The sequence below is a fragment of the Arachis ipaensis genome, chromosome B09 (assembly GCF_000816755.2).
Source record: "Arachis ipaensis cultivar K30076 chromosome B09, Araip1.1, whole genome shotgun sequence".
NCBI classification, from domain to species: Eukaryota; Viridiplantae; Streptophyta; class Magnoliopsida; order Fabales; family Fabaceae; genus Arachis; species Arachis ipaensis.
The window spans coordinates 37,700,966-37,713,461 of NC_029793.2; the positions used below are offsets into that span (position 1 = coordinate 37,700,966).

Genomic DNA, 12,496 nt, shown 5'->3' on the forward strand with positions numbered 1-12,496 from the left:
GGATATTTGTAATGAAGGTTCTAGATGATTAATCTAGACCGTTGATTAGATTTAATCCTAACCATCCATTGAGGAGGTGGATGGCTATAAATAGGAGGTGAGAGTTAGTGTGAGTCATGTGTGAGTTATTTGTAATAAACACTTGAGCAATAAAGTGTTCTTTCCACCAAAGCTTCCTTTCTCTTGTGTTCTTAGCTTTCTTGCTAAGTATTGAGGGTTAGGCTGACTTGGTCTTAGCTCAAGAGGTTAAGTAAGTTCGAATGTCGGCACGGTAGCGTTAGAGTGTGTCTAAGGCCGTGACACAATGCTATAAATTTTTAAGAATGGTCAATTTTATTTATTCTATTGAATAAAATGCTAAAACTGACTATGAAAAATTATAATGCTGATAAATTTGATCATAAAAAAAAATTAAAACTAACTTGTAATAAGGAGAGAAAAATTCTGATATATAAAATTACTCAAACTCAAAATCTATTGACAATTTCTAAATTACCCACCAACTAAGGCTAACCACCCCAAATTCTAACCCAATCTCATCCTCAATTCCAATACCCTTCGGTCTTCACCACCACCCCAGATCTTGGTCTGAACGTCAGGCATTGGTTTGAATCAGGTGCAGAGGACGAGGTCATATTTGAGGAAAGCACCCGCAAAACACCAGCGTCAAAAATGTCGTCATCTTGGTGTTCATTGATAACAGTCACATCATTATTTTTTATAGTTTTTTAGGATTTGGATAATTATATCTATCAAAATCCATCTTTAATAGTTACAAATTAATTTTAATTTTTTTTAATCAATTTTTTTTTTTAAATTGGATCCAGCTGAAGTGGTTAAGTTCCCACAACCGGATTTACCATGGTTCAAATACTAGTCAAGAGAAGTACCTATAGTTTGTGTTCAAAGAGTTATCTCCGATAAAATCTACCTGGGTGTGGAAAGATCATGTAAGACCATTATCCTTTTGGCAAAGTCGCAAAGATGCAGTTGGCCGTTGAAATTCAGTAGTTCAATCACACAATCTACTTAATTACAGGACCCTATACATGCCACCTTTTTTATAAATTAAAAAAGTCACTTTCCAACAATCTTCGCCAGACCCGTTGAAGTGCCCTTGAATTTCACCAATAAACAAAACCTTTTTAGAATTGCAACCACAAAGCAAAGACACGTTTAGAGTTTTGACTAACCCCTTCATCATGGTGCTTTAGCCACTCTAATATAGAATTCTCAGTAGCTTTGAAGTCAGTTGAATTTATTTCCTTCATGTCACTAACTGTTAGATGGTACTTTATCCATTTCCAAGTCACATTTTTCCATCAAGCTGTGCTCAGAAATGTTGGCTTCACAATGCGTTTCCACTTGCTGTATTTCCGATTCCCTGTCTTTCTGAGTCTGGATGTCATCTTTCGATACACCACAGCTTTGCATTGTCAAATAAGTCTTGATGTGCTGACAAGCATTTCAAATAGCCAGAAGTTACAAAATATTACTGATATGTATTATATGAAAATGAACTTTGCATAGGTTTTTGATACACTCAATTTCATTCATTAATGATAAATGCTTATTAACACGAGAAAAACTTAACGGGCTCTATTCTGGCGACGATACTGTAGAGGTATGTTTGGTTGAGGGATTTCATGGGATGAAAATTTTCATGAATAAGCTCCATGTATAAATTTACACACAAAAATCATCCATTAAAATTTCCTCCATACTTATACCCTGTAACCAAACACAGTGTTAGTTACAATTTACAACTTGTTGCTGAAGTACCTAGCTGTTTCTAATCTTGCTCATTGACCATTATCCACTCTGATTGATCATTGGATAGAAACACAGCATACAATGAACCATATGTATCAAACAAGCTATCAAACTCACATTTTCTGGCAATTCATTTTTTATAGGCTTCAGCTTATCTTTAGATGCAACCTTTAAAATAGCACCCTGAATTTCAGATTCGATCTCTTGAGTCAGTCCTATCACCTCGCAGAATCTACTCCAATCAAAAGGTAATCCTTCTTGTGCAGCTTCCAACAGATATTCAGCAACAGTTTGCTCTTTTATAGGAGCTGATCTACCTGGAAAGTTCTGAGATTACAAAGATTTTGTTTATTTGAATTCATTGGTTTGGTGGAGGAAGAAGCAGGGGAAGGAGAGGGTTAAGCAAGAAGTCAAAGACACATGAACGATAGAATAATGACATACAGCAATCATCTGAATAGAAAGACCATCTTCATGCCACATTTTCCATGCTTCAAACTTTGCTGGTGTCAACTTCTTTGAACTGACACTGTAGATAATTTCCTTACTTCGTTATTTAGTAAATTAGCTTCCCCGTCCAATGATAAGTTTAATCCTTGTGACAGTTGCTGGATAACTCTAAGAAAATGATCTCCATATGTTGTTACTAGGTGCTGCAGAAAATAGTCAGAGCAATTCATTTAGATAATAGAAAGAAGAAAACAGCATGCTTTGGTTTTGGTATGTAAACTATTGTCAAATGATTGACCAATGAAAGGATTAATCATACTGCACTCTAACATCATTGTAAATGCTGCTGAAATACCTACTACTTAATACCTATAGTACTGGCTTCCATGTAGGGGAAAAATTCAGAGAGAATTTAATAGACACTGAAATCCAGCAGAAGAATGGTTTGATTATGATTGACTATCACCCATCAACATTCATTATTATGACAAAACAAATATAAAACAATAGATATTTTAGAAAAAAAAAAATAGAAACAGAATCAAGAATCAAATAATTTGTCAAAAACTACATAAGCTTTTTTATTAAAATTGTGAAAAGAGTGTCCAATGCATCAGGGAATGGAACTCCATAAAATTATAAACCTATTAGTTCAGTTTTCATTAAAAACCAGAAAGTAAGGAAATCAGCCAACAGCCAGGAATAGAAACATCATGTGAACCAGCATTGAGTTTTAACAAACAATGGAAAACAAGAACTCAAATAGGAAAATTAATTCTAACTCTCTTTTTTCACTCTACCAAAAAGAATTCTCATTCCTTTGATGTAATATGGTTGTTTATTTTGGGTTTTACTTATTTATTATTTATTAACAGAGAAAGAAAAATTACTTAAAAAGTATTCAATAGATGCCTTCAACCTTGTCAACCAGACTAAGAAAGTAAAATGGGGATAAATTCCAATTCTTATCACAGGTGTAAGGATAGAAATCAAAATAATCATTTTTGCAGCCCTTAAGCTTGAAAATACAGACCAAAATCAGGAAATTAGAATATCTACCTGATTCACACCATCAATGTTTGCTAGCCTTGCTTTTGTAGATGGTCTTATAAGAGTAATTTTTTTGATTGTTTGATCGCCACATATGGCATATCTACAAAGAAGGTAAAAGAGCTTTATAAAAAAAGTATCGATCAAAGGAATTGCAAGAATTGGTTGCCTTAAAAATGTTTCAAAAATTAATAAAAACCTACGGAGCAGTTCCAACACTTGTTGCAAGCTTTAATCTTTCTTCTAAAAGCATCTGGTAGAGCTGTCGCTCAACCTGAATAGAGGGTTAGAATGCAAAGATCTATTGTTAACGGATGCCAAATGTGTACGGCATATGACATAAAGCTAATGTATCTTACTAACAATAAATGGACGGTAATAAGACCACCTTTCCATGGAGCATTACCGAGGAGGAGAGGAAAAAGTTAGTTGAATAAACATAGTGCCATCGAATTACCAACCTCTGAAAACCAGAGTTTTTTATTCTTCTTGTGTGCTCATATTTTCCTCTTCTCCGAGCAACTCAGCAGTCAGTGGTTGATAAATGATAATCAGGTGTAGAAGAGGCCAAAAATTGTTCTCCTTTTAAACTGACACTGATCCATGAAGAACACATTTTATAGCTGGGTATACATTCACTTTGAAACATAATAAGATCTGGAGAAACATCAGCGCACAATAAAAAGTTTCATTAATGGAATTTAAATAATTAATGTAGTCTACCCAATAACTTGAATAACCTAGCTTATAGTTCTGTACACATCACTGACAGTTTCCTTCAAATAACCTGTGGATCAGTAGAAGACAATTATAAATTGCATCTAGTACTTTTTGGTAATGGCATTTGTTGTATAAAAGAAAACGTTCTGTCATCGTGTTAATCATAAATTATCCTGCCATATGTTTCTGGGATAAACCAAATGAACTATTTAAAGGAAACTCCCTATTAAAAGATCATCCTTTCAATCAAAATATATGCCAAATTCCTAATCTTTCCCATAAGAGTTGTGGGTCGAAAAGTATGTCATCAAAGGGTACAAGAACTATATTCCAACCAAATAAACCAAATAGTGGCATAGACTGCACTACCACAAGATATTTGGCTTTCTTCCATTTCCTAAAACCATCAAACGATAACAACAGAAACTGGGTACGTTTTTGCACTCTACATACCATGAGCGATCAATTGATGCCCGAGTGCTTTCCACCAGTTTGGTGCGTAAGTTTTTCCAAGTCCATGAAGGGGAAGCTTATCAAACTGAGCATCGAGAATCTTTTTCGCCTGCAAATACCATTATCAGCAGTTCAAAAAAGTATGGAAAGTACAAGGGTAAGATAATGGAGAATGTGTACTGAAAAGAACACAGTTACATACCAAAAAATGACTCTAAGTGAAGTAGTACTTTTAGTTTAAACAAAAAAGTTAATATTTTTCTTAGCTTTAATTTTGAAAAGCTTACTCGAGACCCACGCAAGATATCAATGGGCATATTAAGATCCCATTTTCCCTTGCATGAATGAATGCAAGCCATTAGAAGAAATGCTTCTCTAGACATGTCGCGCTCCTTCCTTGAGACTGTGCAGTTATCAAAGTTTCCTGCAACAACATATGAAATAAAATATGAATATGTTACTAAATAAGTAACATGGGACATTAAAGATAACATATTCATAACCAGGATTCAATTTATCAAGCGCAACAAGGTAATCATCAGTAGTAAAAATTACTATCTGACATGGTAGTCACTTTCAAAGTCTGAGCCTTGACACAGTAAATTATGATTGCTACCTTGTGATTCAGAGTTCATAAGCTCAAAGGCTGCAGATCCTGTCCTTTCCGTCTATAACAAGTCATTAACAAAAGTACTAAACCAGAACTCTTAAGAACTAACATCTTTTCTGCTCAAATAATGATACTGACAATAATTAGACAAATTGTATTGGTTGGTAGTAACATGTTAGGCCATGTTACACTTCGTGTGAAGGTCTAATTTGTCAGGAACCTTGGTATCAAGAGACAAGATCAATATGAAAGAACAAAGAAACAGAGTACGAAGACCATGTTTTCAATGGGGAGCAAAACCAAAGATGACATACAATTCCCACTACACAAAGAAAATTAAAAAGGGAGAAGTAAATAACATGCATCGCAAGTTAAATAGATGCAATGGATTTTACTAGGTTAAAGCAAGGCAAGAAAAATGCTGCTTAAGTGAAGCAAATGAAAAAGAAGGCTAATAATGTAGCTTAAGCTTTTATTTTACTAAAACTGTATGATTATATTAAAGGGTACAAGTGAAAGCCAAACCACATCTATCAGCTGGATATTGTTCCCCAAAGTGTTCAAGCAAGAACTTTCTCCTGCAAGTTGCAAGCACACAATAACGTTCAGCAGTGAGCAATGACTCCATAACAGCTCTTTTTTGGGTTTCCTGGCAAATTGGAAGTCGGAATATATTAGGCAGGAAATGGTTATAGCTTGTAATGTGAAATATGCATGAAGTGGCAACTTCAATTGTAACACCCTAATTACCCTAAGCCTTACCTCGCGTCGTAAGGCAAAGGTTAATCAAAGGTTACGACAGATCTAAGCTCATACATATAATACATAGAAAGGAATAATATATTCTAGAAACCCGATGACGGATACAGCTCAAAACAAGATTTGAAAAGCGCAAAACGTACTCACGAAACTACTAACTTAAAGCACAAGATATATATATAATATAACAAAAGATAAGAGTATAATAGCATAAGAATCTAGCCCCGGCTCGCGGAGTTTAAGCCGGCTAGTTACATATAGACATACAGAAATTTGGAGTTAAAAACAGCTTATACAAGTTTTTCTCTCTCAATACAAGCCTCTAGGCAAAAACAAAATACAAAAGATGAGAGAAACTAAGCAAAATAAATCAAAAGACTCCCAAAACAGAATGAAGATCCTCCGCTCTGTCACCACCAAGCAACTCACCGAGGTGGATTATGACATGCATCTGAAAAATACAACAGAAATATGTTATGAGAACCGGAGGTTCTCAGTATGGTAACAGTGCCCAGTGATGTAAGATATAAGACTCCGGGACGCTAGAGGCAATCCTAGAACGTCAGATAAGAATCTAGCCACGGCTCGCGGAGTTTAAGCCGGCTAGTTACATATAGACATACAGAAATTTGGAGTTAAAAACAGCTTATACAAGTTTTTCTCTCTCAATACAAGCCTCTAGGCAAAAACAAAATACAAAAGATGAGAGAAACTAAGCAAAATAAATCAAAAGACTCCCAAAACAGAATGAAGATCCTCCGCTCTGTCACCACCAAGCAACTCACCGAGGTGGATTATGACATGCATCTGAAAAATACAACAGAAATATGTTATGAGAACCGGAGGTTCTCAGTATGGTAACAGTGCCCAGTGATGTAAGATATAAGACTCCGGGACGCTAGAGGCAATCCTAGAACGTCATATTCATCACAAGATTTATCTTAAAGCATAACTAAAATAATAAAGCATCATTCAAAACTTTAACATATTAAAAGGGTAATCTAACTTAAAGGATTCTATAACTAACAATTCTCCACTGTCCCATAGCTTTCACCAACCTATCCTCCATGCGATCCCATCGCCACCGCCTTCCTAGCCTCCTCAATCCCAGTAGAAAACACAATTAATTACAATGCAAGTAAAACACAAGTATAGACATATATTTCAAGTAATTCAAGTAGGCAATTAGACATGTTATACACATAGGCAATCAATTACAAGTCAGCAAAGCATACAAACAGATAGAAGATGCATATGATGAATGCCTGTCCTACTAGCTGTATATCACATTGTCGGTTCAACTGCCAACCCGACACATCTCCATGGAGATGTCGCCCTTCGGAATCATCATTGGGAACCCCCGAGATATGGTGCTCGGAACACCGTCCAGAATTTTGTGCCTGCACACTCTATTGATCCGAAGGGATGCGAGCGAGATAGTCTTGCCACAGACCTCACATCTCAACGTAAGCGGGATTAACCACCGTCCCTGTCGGGCGCATAGCGTCTCATCAATCTCAGTAGAAAACAGTAGTTTAGTGGTTTTCAGAAAACATTTTCAGCATATCATGGATCCATCATTTCATTTCGAGTCCTCGATTCATCTCAACCGCTGTTAACTCAACATTTCCATTCCAAGTCCTCGACTCATCTCAACTGCTGTCAATTCAACATTTTCAATTCTGAACTCATCAGTTTATCAGTTCTCAATTCATATACCAATCTACCTTCACACACCATCAAACCCATCCTCAGTACACCAGAAACCTAAGCCTCCGTTTTTTCTAATTTTTCAAAATAATATCAACTAAATCTCTTAGGTTCTTTCCCATGTTTTAGTACCCAAAATTAAGCCCAAGAGTCTTAGAATGGTGTCATAGAAGTATAGAATCTTGTTGGGAAGGTGAAATAGTTGAAAACAAAGTTTAAGTTTGAAAAACAGGGCATGTGCGTACGCACAGGGATGTGCGTGCGCACGCCCAGGAAAATTTTCAAAATGTGTGCGTACGCATAGGGGTGTGCGTACGCACAAGTACAAAATTCTTTAATTCTGTTCACTCACACAAGGTGTGCTAGCGCCCTCAACAGATTGCCCTTCCCAACGTGTGCGTGCGCATAGGCTGTGCGTGCGCCCAGGTTGTAAAACTCCATTGGTTATGTGTGCGCACAGGTCGTGCTAGCGCTGCCAATAGCAAGCCTTCCCTTGTGTGTGCGTACGCACAAGGCTGTGCATGTGCACAGGTTTTAAAAATCACACGGGTGTGCGTGCGCACATATCAGAAATCACAAAACTCTGCAACATTGTAGAATTTTAGATTTTGACACCAAACTTTCCAAAATCATATCTTCCTCTAGCAAAATCGAATTTCTGCAAAACTTAAACCATTTTAAAGCTTGTTCAATCATCTTTCATTTGGTATAAAAAGCATTGAATTTCAAGTAAGGTAGCTCAAGATATGATTTATGGAAGTTCACCAAAATTTCCATTTTTACCAAAAGCTCACAAGGTTCAATTTTCCCCAATCCTCAACTAAAATCATACCAAAGCCCTTCCGAATTCTAATTTACATTATAACTCACCCCTTTAGGTCACATTTCACCATTCTTACCAAATTTTTCTTCACATTGCATTATTCTCAATCTCAACATCAAATGTATAACACTATAATCGATCCTCATTCAAATTTTCCATTCACATTACCATTTCATCAACCTCAACATCACATATATCATACGAAGCCACTTTTCAATCCACACAACCATTCATCATCATCATATCATTATCAATCATCATAATTAAACTCAAAAATCATCAACCCATCATAATTCATCATACATCATCATTCAACAACTCAACAACCATTTAAATTCAAACCTATCCTATAGGTCCCTAGCCTAAGTGTCCAGAAATATTATATACTACATAGAGAAAATCAAAACCATACCTTGGCCGATTCCCAATATGCCAAAAAATCCAAAATTGAGTGCAAGCTAAGCTTCCAACCACAAGCAAGCCACCAATATAATTCCACAAGCACCAACAAGCTCTAATAATTGCCAATAATCATAACCTCAAGCTATAATACACATAAATCATAACTAATCAACCTAGGGCTCAACATAATCATAATTTCACAAGGGTTCAAGAATAACTCACCTTACCCAACAGTTTTGGAAGAAAAGCCCACTAGTAATCAAGTGCTAGAGTGTACCTAAACACCCAAAACACAAGATTTCACTCAAAACCAAAACTCCAAGATTCGAATTTCATAAGGACATGAAACTGGACAGAAAAATTCAAAAATCTTACCACAAATCTTAAATAGAAGTGACGGACTCAGCGAGAGCTTCGCGTAGCCGCTAACGGCATGCGAATCGGGCACCGTAGCTCAAGTTATAGTCGATTGATTGATGAGGTGAATAATGTTTCTCTCTTCTCCTCTCCCTCTTTTCTTTTCAGCTGAGTGGGTGTGTTTGTGAGTGTGTTGTTGCTGAATGGGTTCATTAATGAACCCTTATATATGTTGGGCTTGGGCCCAACTTGGGCCCAATCCAACCCGTTAGCATTTTTAGCTCGTTTGGCCCAACTTTGGGCCAAACCTTTAAAATTAACGCCTAGTTTTCGACTTTAAATATTTTTCTAAGGTTTTTGACTGTTTTCACTTTTTTCTCGCACAGTACCGGGCAGACTTAAACCGGTTCGACCGGTTCAGCTGTCAGTTTGCGGTTTTTCTCGGTTTTTTGCAGAAAATATATTTTCTGACTCAAAAAAATTCACAGAGTCTAAAAATCATACTTAAATCCTCAGATTGTCATTCTAAATTGTCGGATCCTATTTTGGGCAATTTAATTATCTAATTAGGCGGTTAATTAGGTTCGGTTCTTTCACTCTCCCCACTAAATAAGAAAATTTGCCCTTAAAATTTAGTGATTACCTAAGAAAAGCTTGGGATAATCCTTTCGCATCTCGGATTCCAATTCCCAAGTATGCTCTTCCACTCCTGCTCGCTTCCAAGAAACTTTAACCAACTGAACATCCTTTCCTATCAGTTTCTTCACACTAGTGTCGTTGATTCGCACTGGTGTTACTTGAAAAGTCAAGTTCTCCCTCAACTCAACCGACTCAGGCTCTAACACACGAGTCGCATCCGACGTGTACTTGATAAGCCACCGGCCTAAATCGCCTATACACGATATATATGCAAAGGAGTGGAATATATATAGATATAATAGTGTAATAATCATAGGGGACCAGTCGCGACTTGCGGAGTTTAAGCCGACTAGTATATACAGACATACAGAGTTTGGAGTTAAAAACAACTTATACAACTATTCTCTCAAATAAGCCTCTAAGGCTATAAAGATAAATATACAAAAGATGTGAGAGAAACTATAACAAAGAAAAACATAAATAAACCAAGGAAGAACCATGCTCCGCTCTGTCACCATATCCGCAATCTCACCGAGGTGGACAATGACCTGTATCTGAAAAATAACAACAAAGTATGAAATGAGAACCGGAGGTTCTCAGTATGGTAACAGTGTCCAATGATGTAAGATGTAAGGCTCCGGGACACCGAAGGCAATCCTAGAACTTCACATCACATACATATATTCAAGCTTAGAACAAAATAAATAAATATATAAAGAATTTAAACCATAAACCGGGTTATATAAACTTAGGGAAATTCTAACTAATATTAATCACACCGATGTATCTCACAGCCTACCCTAACCTCCGTGCGATCCCATCGCCACCACCTACCTAAGCTCCTCAGCACCAGACAATCACAATTTATGCAAATAAGTAAAACACAGATAATATTCATATACAACAAGTAGTCTAAGAATCAGGTAGGCATGTTATACAATTAGGCAAACTCAAGTAAACAAAGCATGCAAGCATACAGAAGATGCACATGATGAATGTCTGCCCTATTTGCTGTGATATCACATGTCGGTTATCGCCAAACCCGATAGAAAATCCGGTCGATAACTCCCGGATTAGTCTCTCTATTGCGCATAAAGAGGAAAATTCTGAGGGGTGAGTGCCCTACCACCTTCCTCTGGCTATCGCATAATTCCGTGGGTTAGTGCCCTACCACCTTGCAATCAGAGAGAAGTCGCATTTTCAGGAGGACAATGCATATCGTAATCACATATTCACCACTCTTCCTTCTCTCTCAACCAACTCATCCTCAGTACACCAGAAACCTAAACCTCCATTTGCTAACTTTTCAAAGTAAATCCCAATCAAACCTCCTAGGACCTTTCCCCTATTCCAATATCCAAAAATAAGCCCAAGAATCTCAAAATGGTGTCACAAAAGCTTACAAGCTTGTTGGGAAGGTAAAACAATTGAAAACAAAGTTTAAGTTTGAGAAACAGGGGTGTGCGTGCGCATGCACAGGAAGTTTCAAAACGTGTGTGTACGCACAGGGGTGTGCGTACGCACAGGTACCAAAATTCACAATGTCTGTTCACTCGCACAACCTGTGCTAGCGCCCCAACAGACTGACCTTCCCAACATGTACATGCGCACAGGACTGTGCGTACGCGCAGGTTGTAAAACTTCCTTGGTGTGTGCGTGTGCACAAGGCTGTGCGTGTGCACATACCAGAAATCACAAAATTCTGCAACTCTGCAGAATTTCAGATTTTGACTCCAAACTTTGAATGATCATAAATTCCTCTACAAAAATCCAAATTTTATGAACTTTATATCAATTTGAAGAGTTTTCAATGAACTTTAATTTAACTCAAATCTCAATAAATTTCAAAAACCGAGGCTCAAGTTATGATCTGTCAAAGTTCATCAAAAATTTATTTTTACCCCAAAACCTCATAACCTCAATTTAACCAACTTTCAAACCAAAACCAATCTAATCACTACCCTAACAATACCAAAACAACATAAAAGTCCATACCACTCATTCCTCAATCTCAGCCATCCATAATCTTCCATTTTTACTATTCCACACCATCAAAATTATTATTCTCCAACAAACCAAAAATCATCACATACAAACCTAATTCTCCTCATTCATCAATAACATTTCCAAACCTTCACTCACTCATCAACCCACCAATTCTTCCACATTTAACCAAATCTCAACTCACCAATCCATATCACATACAACTTTATATACTCTACCAATAATTATCACCATTCACAATCATTCTATCATCATTCCCATATCTTCAACTTAATCCACATCATCTAATAACCCCATCAACATTTCACAAGCCACTACACACATACATAACAATAAAATTATCTCAATCAATCAACAACATCAATAGTTCAAATCCTATCTTAAGGTCAACTAGCCTAAGTATCCATAAACATTACATATTACATAAAGAAAATTGAAACCATACCTTGGCCGATTTCCAAATCTTTCAAACACCAAAACGAAGCCACCAAACTTGATCCAAAGCCTCAACCAACTCCAACAAACACCAAAGCTCAAACTAACAACACATATATCACCAAAATCAAAACCTAAGATACACAAAACAACTAAACACAAGGGTTTAGTAAAACCTTACCTTACTCAACAAGATTAGGGGTAAAATTCAACAATTACCCGCTACTAGAGATCACCTAAACAAGCAAAATCACAAAACTTGCTAAGAAACCAAACCCAAAAAAGCGCAGGAACTTAGGGCTAGAAATTGG

General features: G+C 36.7%; 1 long non-coding RNA gene across 2 annotated transcripts; it reads right to left on the bottom strand.

Moving 5' to 3' along the window:
* Nucleotides 837–4,862, bottom strand: LOC107617003. 2 transcript variants are annotated; one of them, XR_002354307.1, is made up of 7 exons: nucleotides 4,734–4,862; nucleotides 4,447–4,555; nucleotides 3,477–4,060; nucleotides 3,283–3,376; nucleotides 2,218–2,426; nucleotides 1,891–2,100; nucleotides 837–1,455 (listed from the first exon to the last, which is right to left on the bottom strand). It is a non-coding gene; the product is annotated as an uncharacterized LOC107617003 (long non-coding RNA). The 2 variants fall into 2 exon arrangements; XR_002354308.1 differs by lacking the exon at nucleotides 837–1,455 and having other exon boundaries at nucleotides 1,483–2,100; nucleotides 3,477–3,547; nucleotides 3,735–4,060.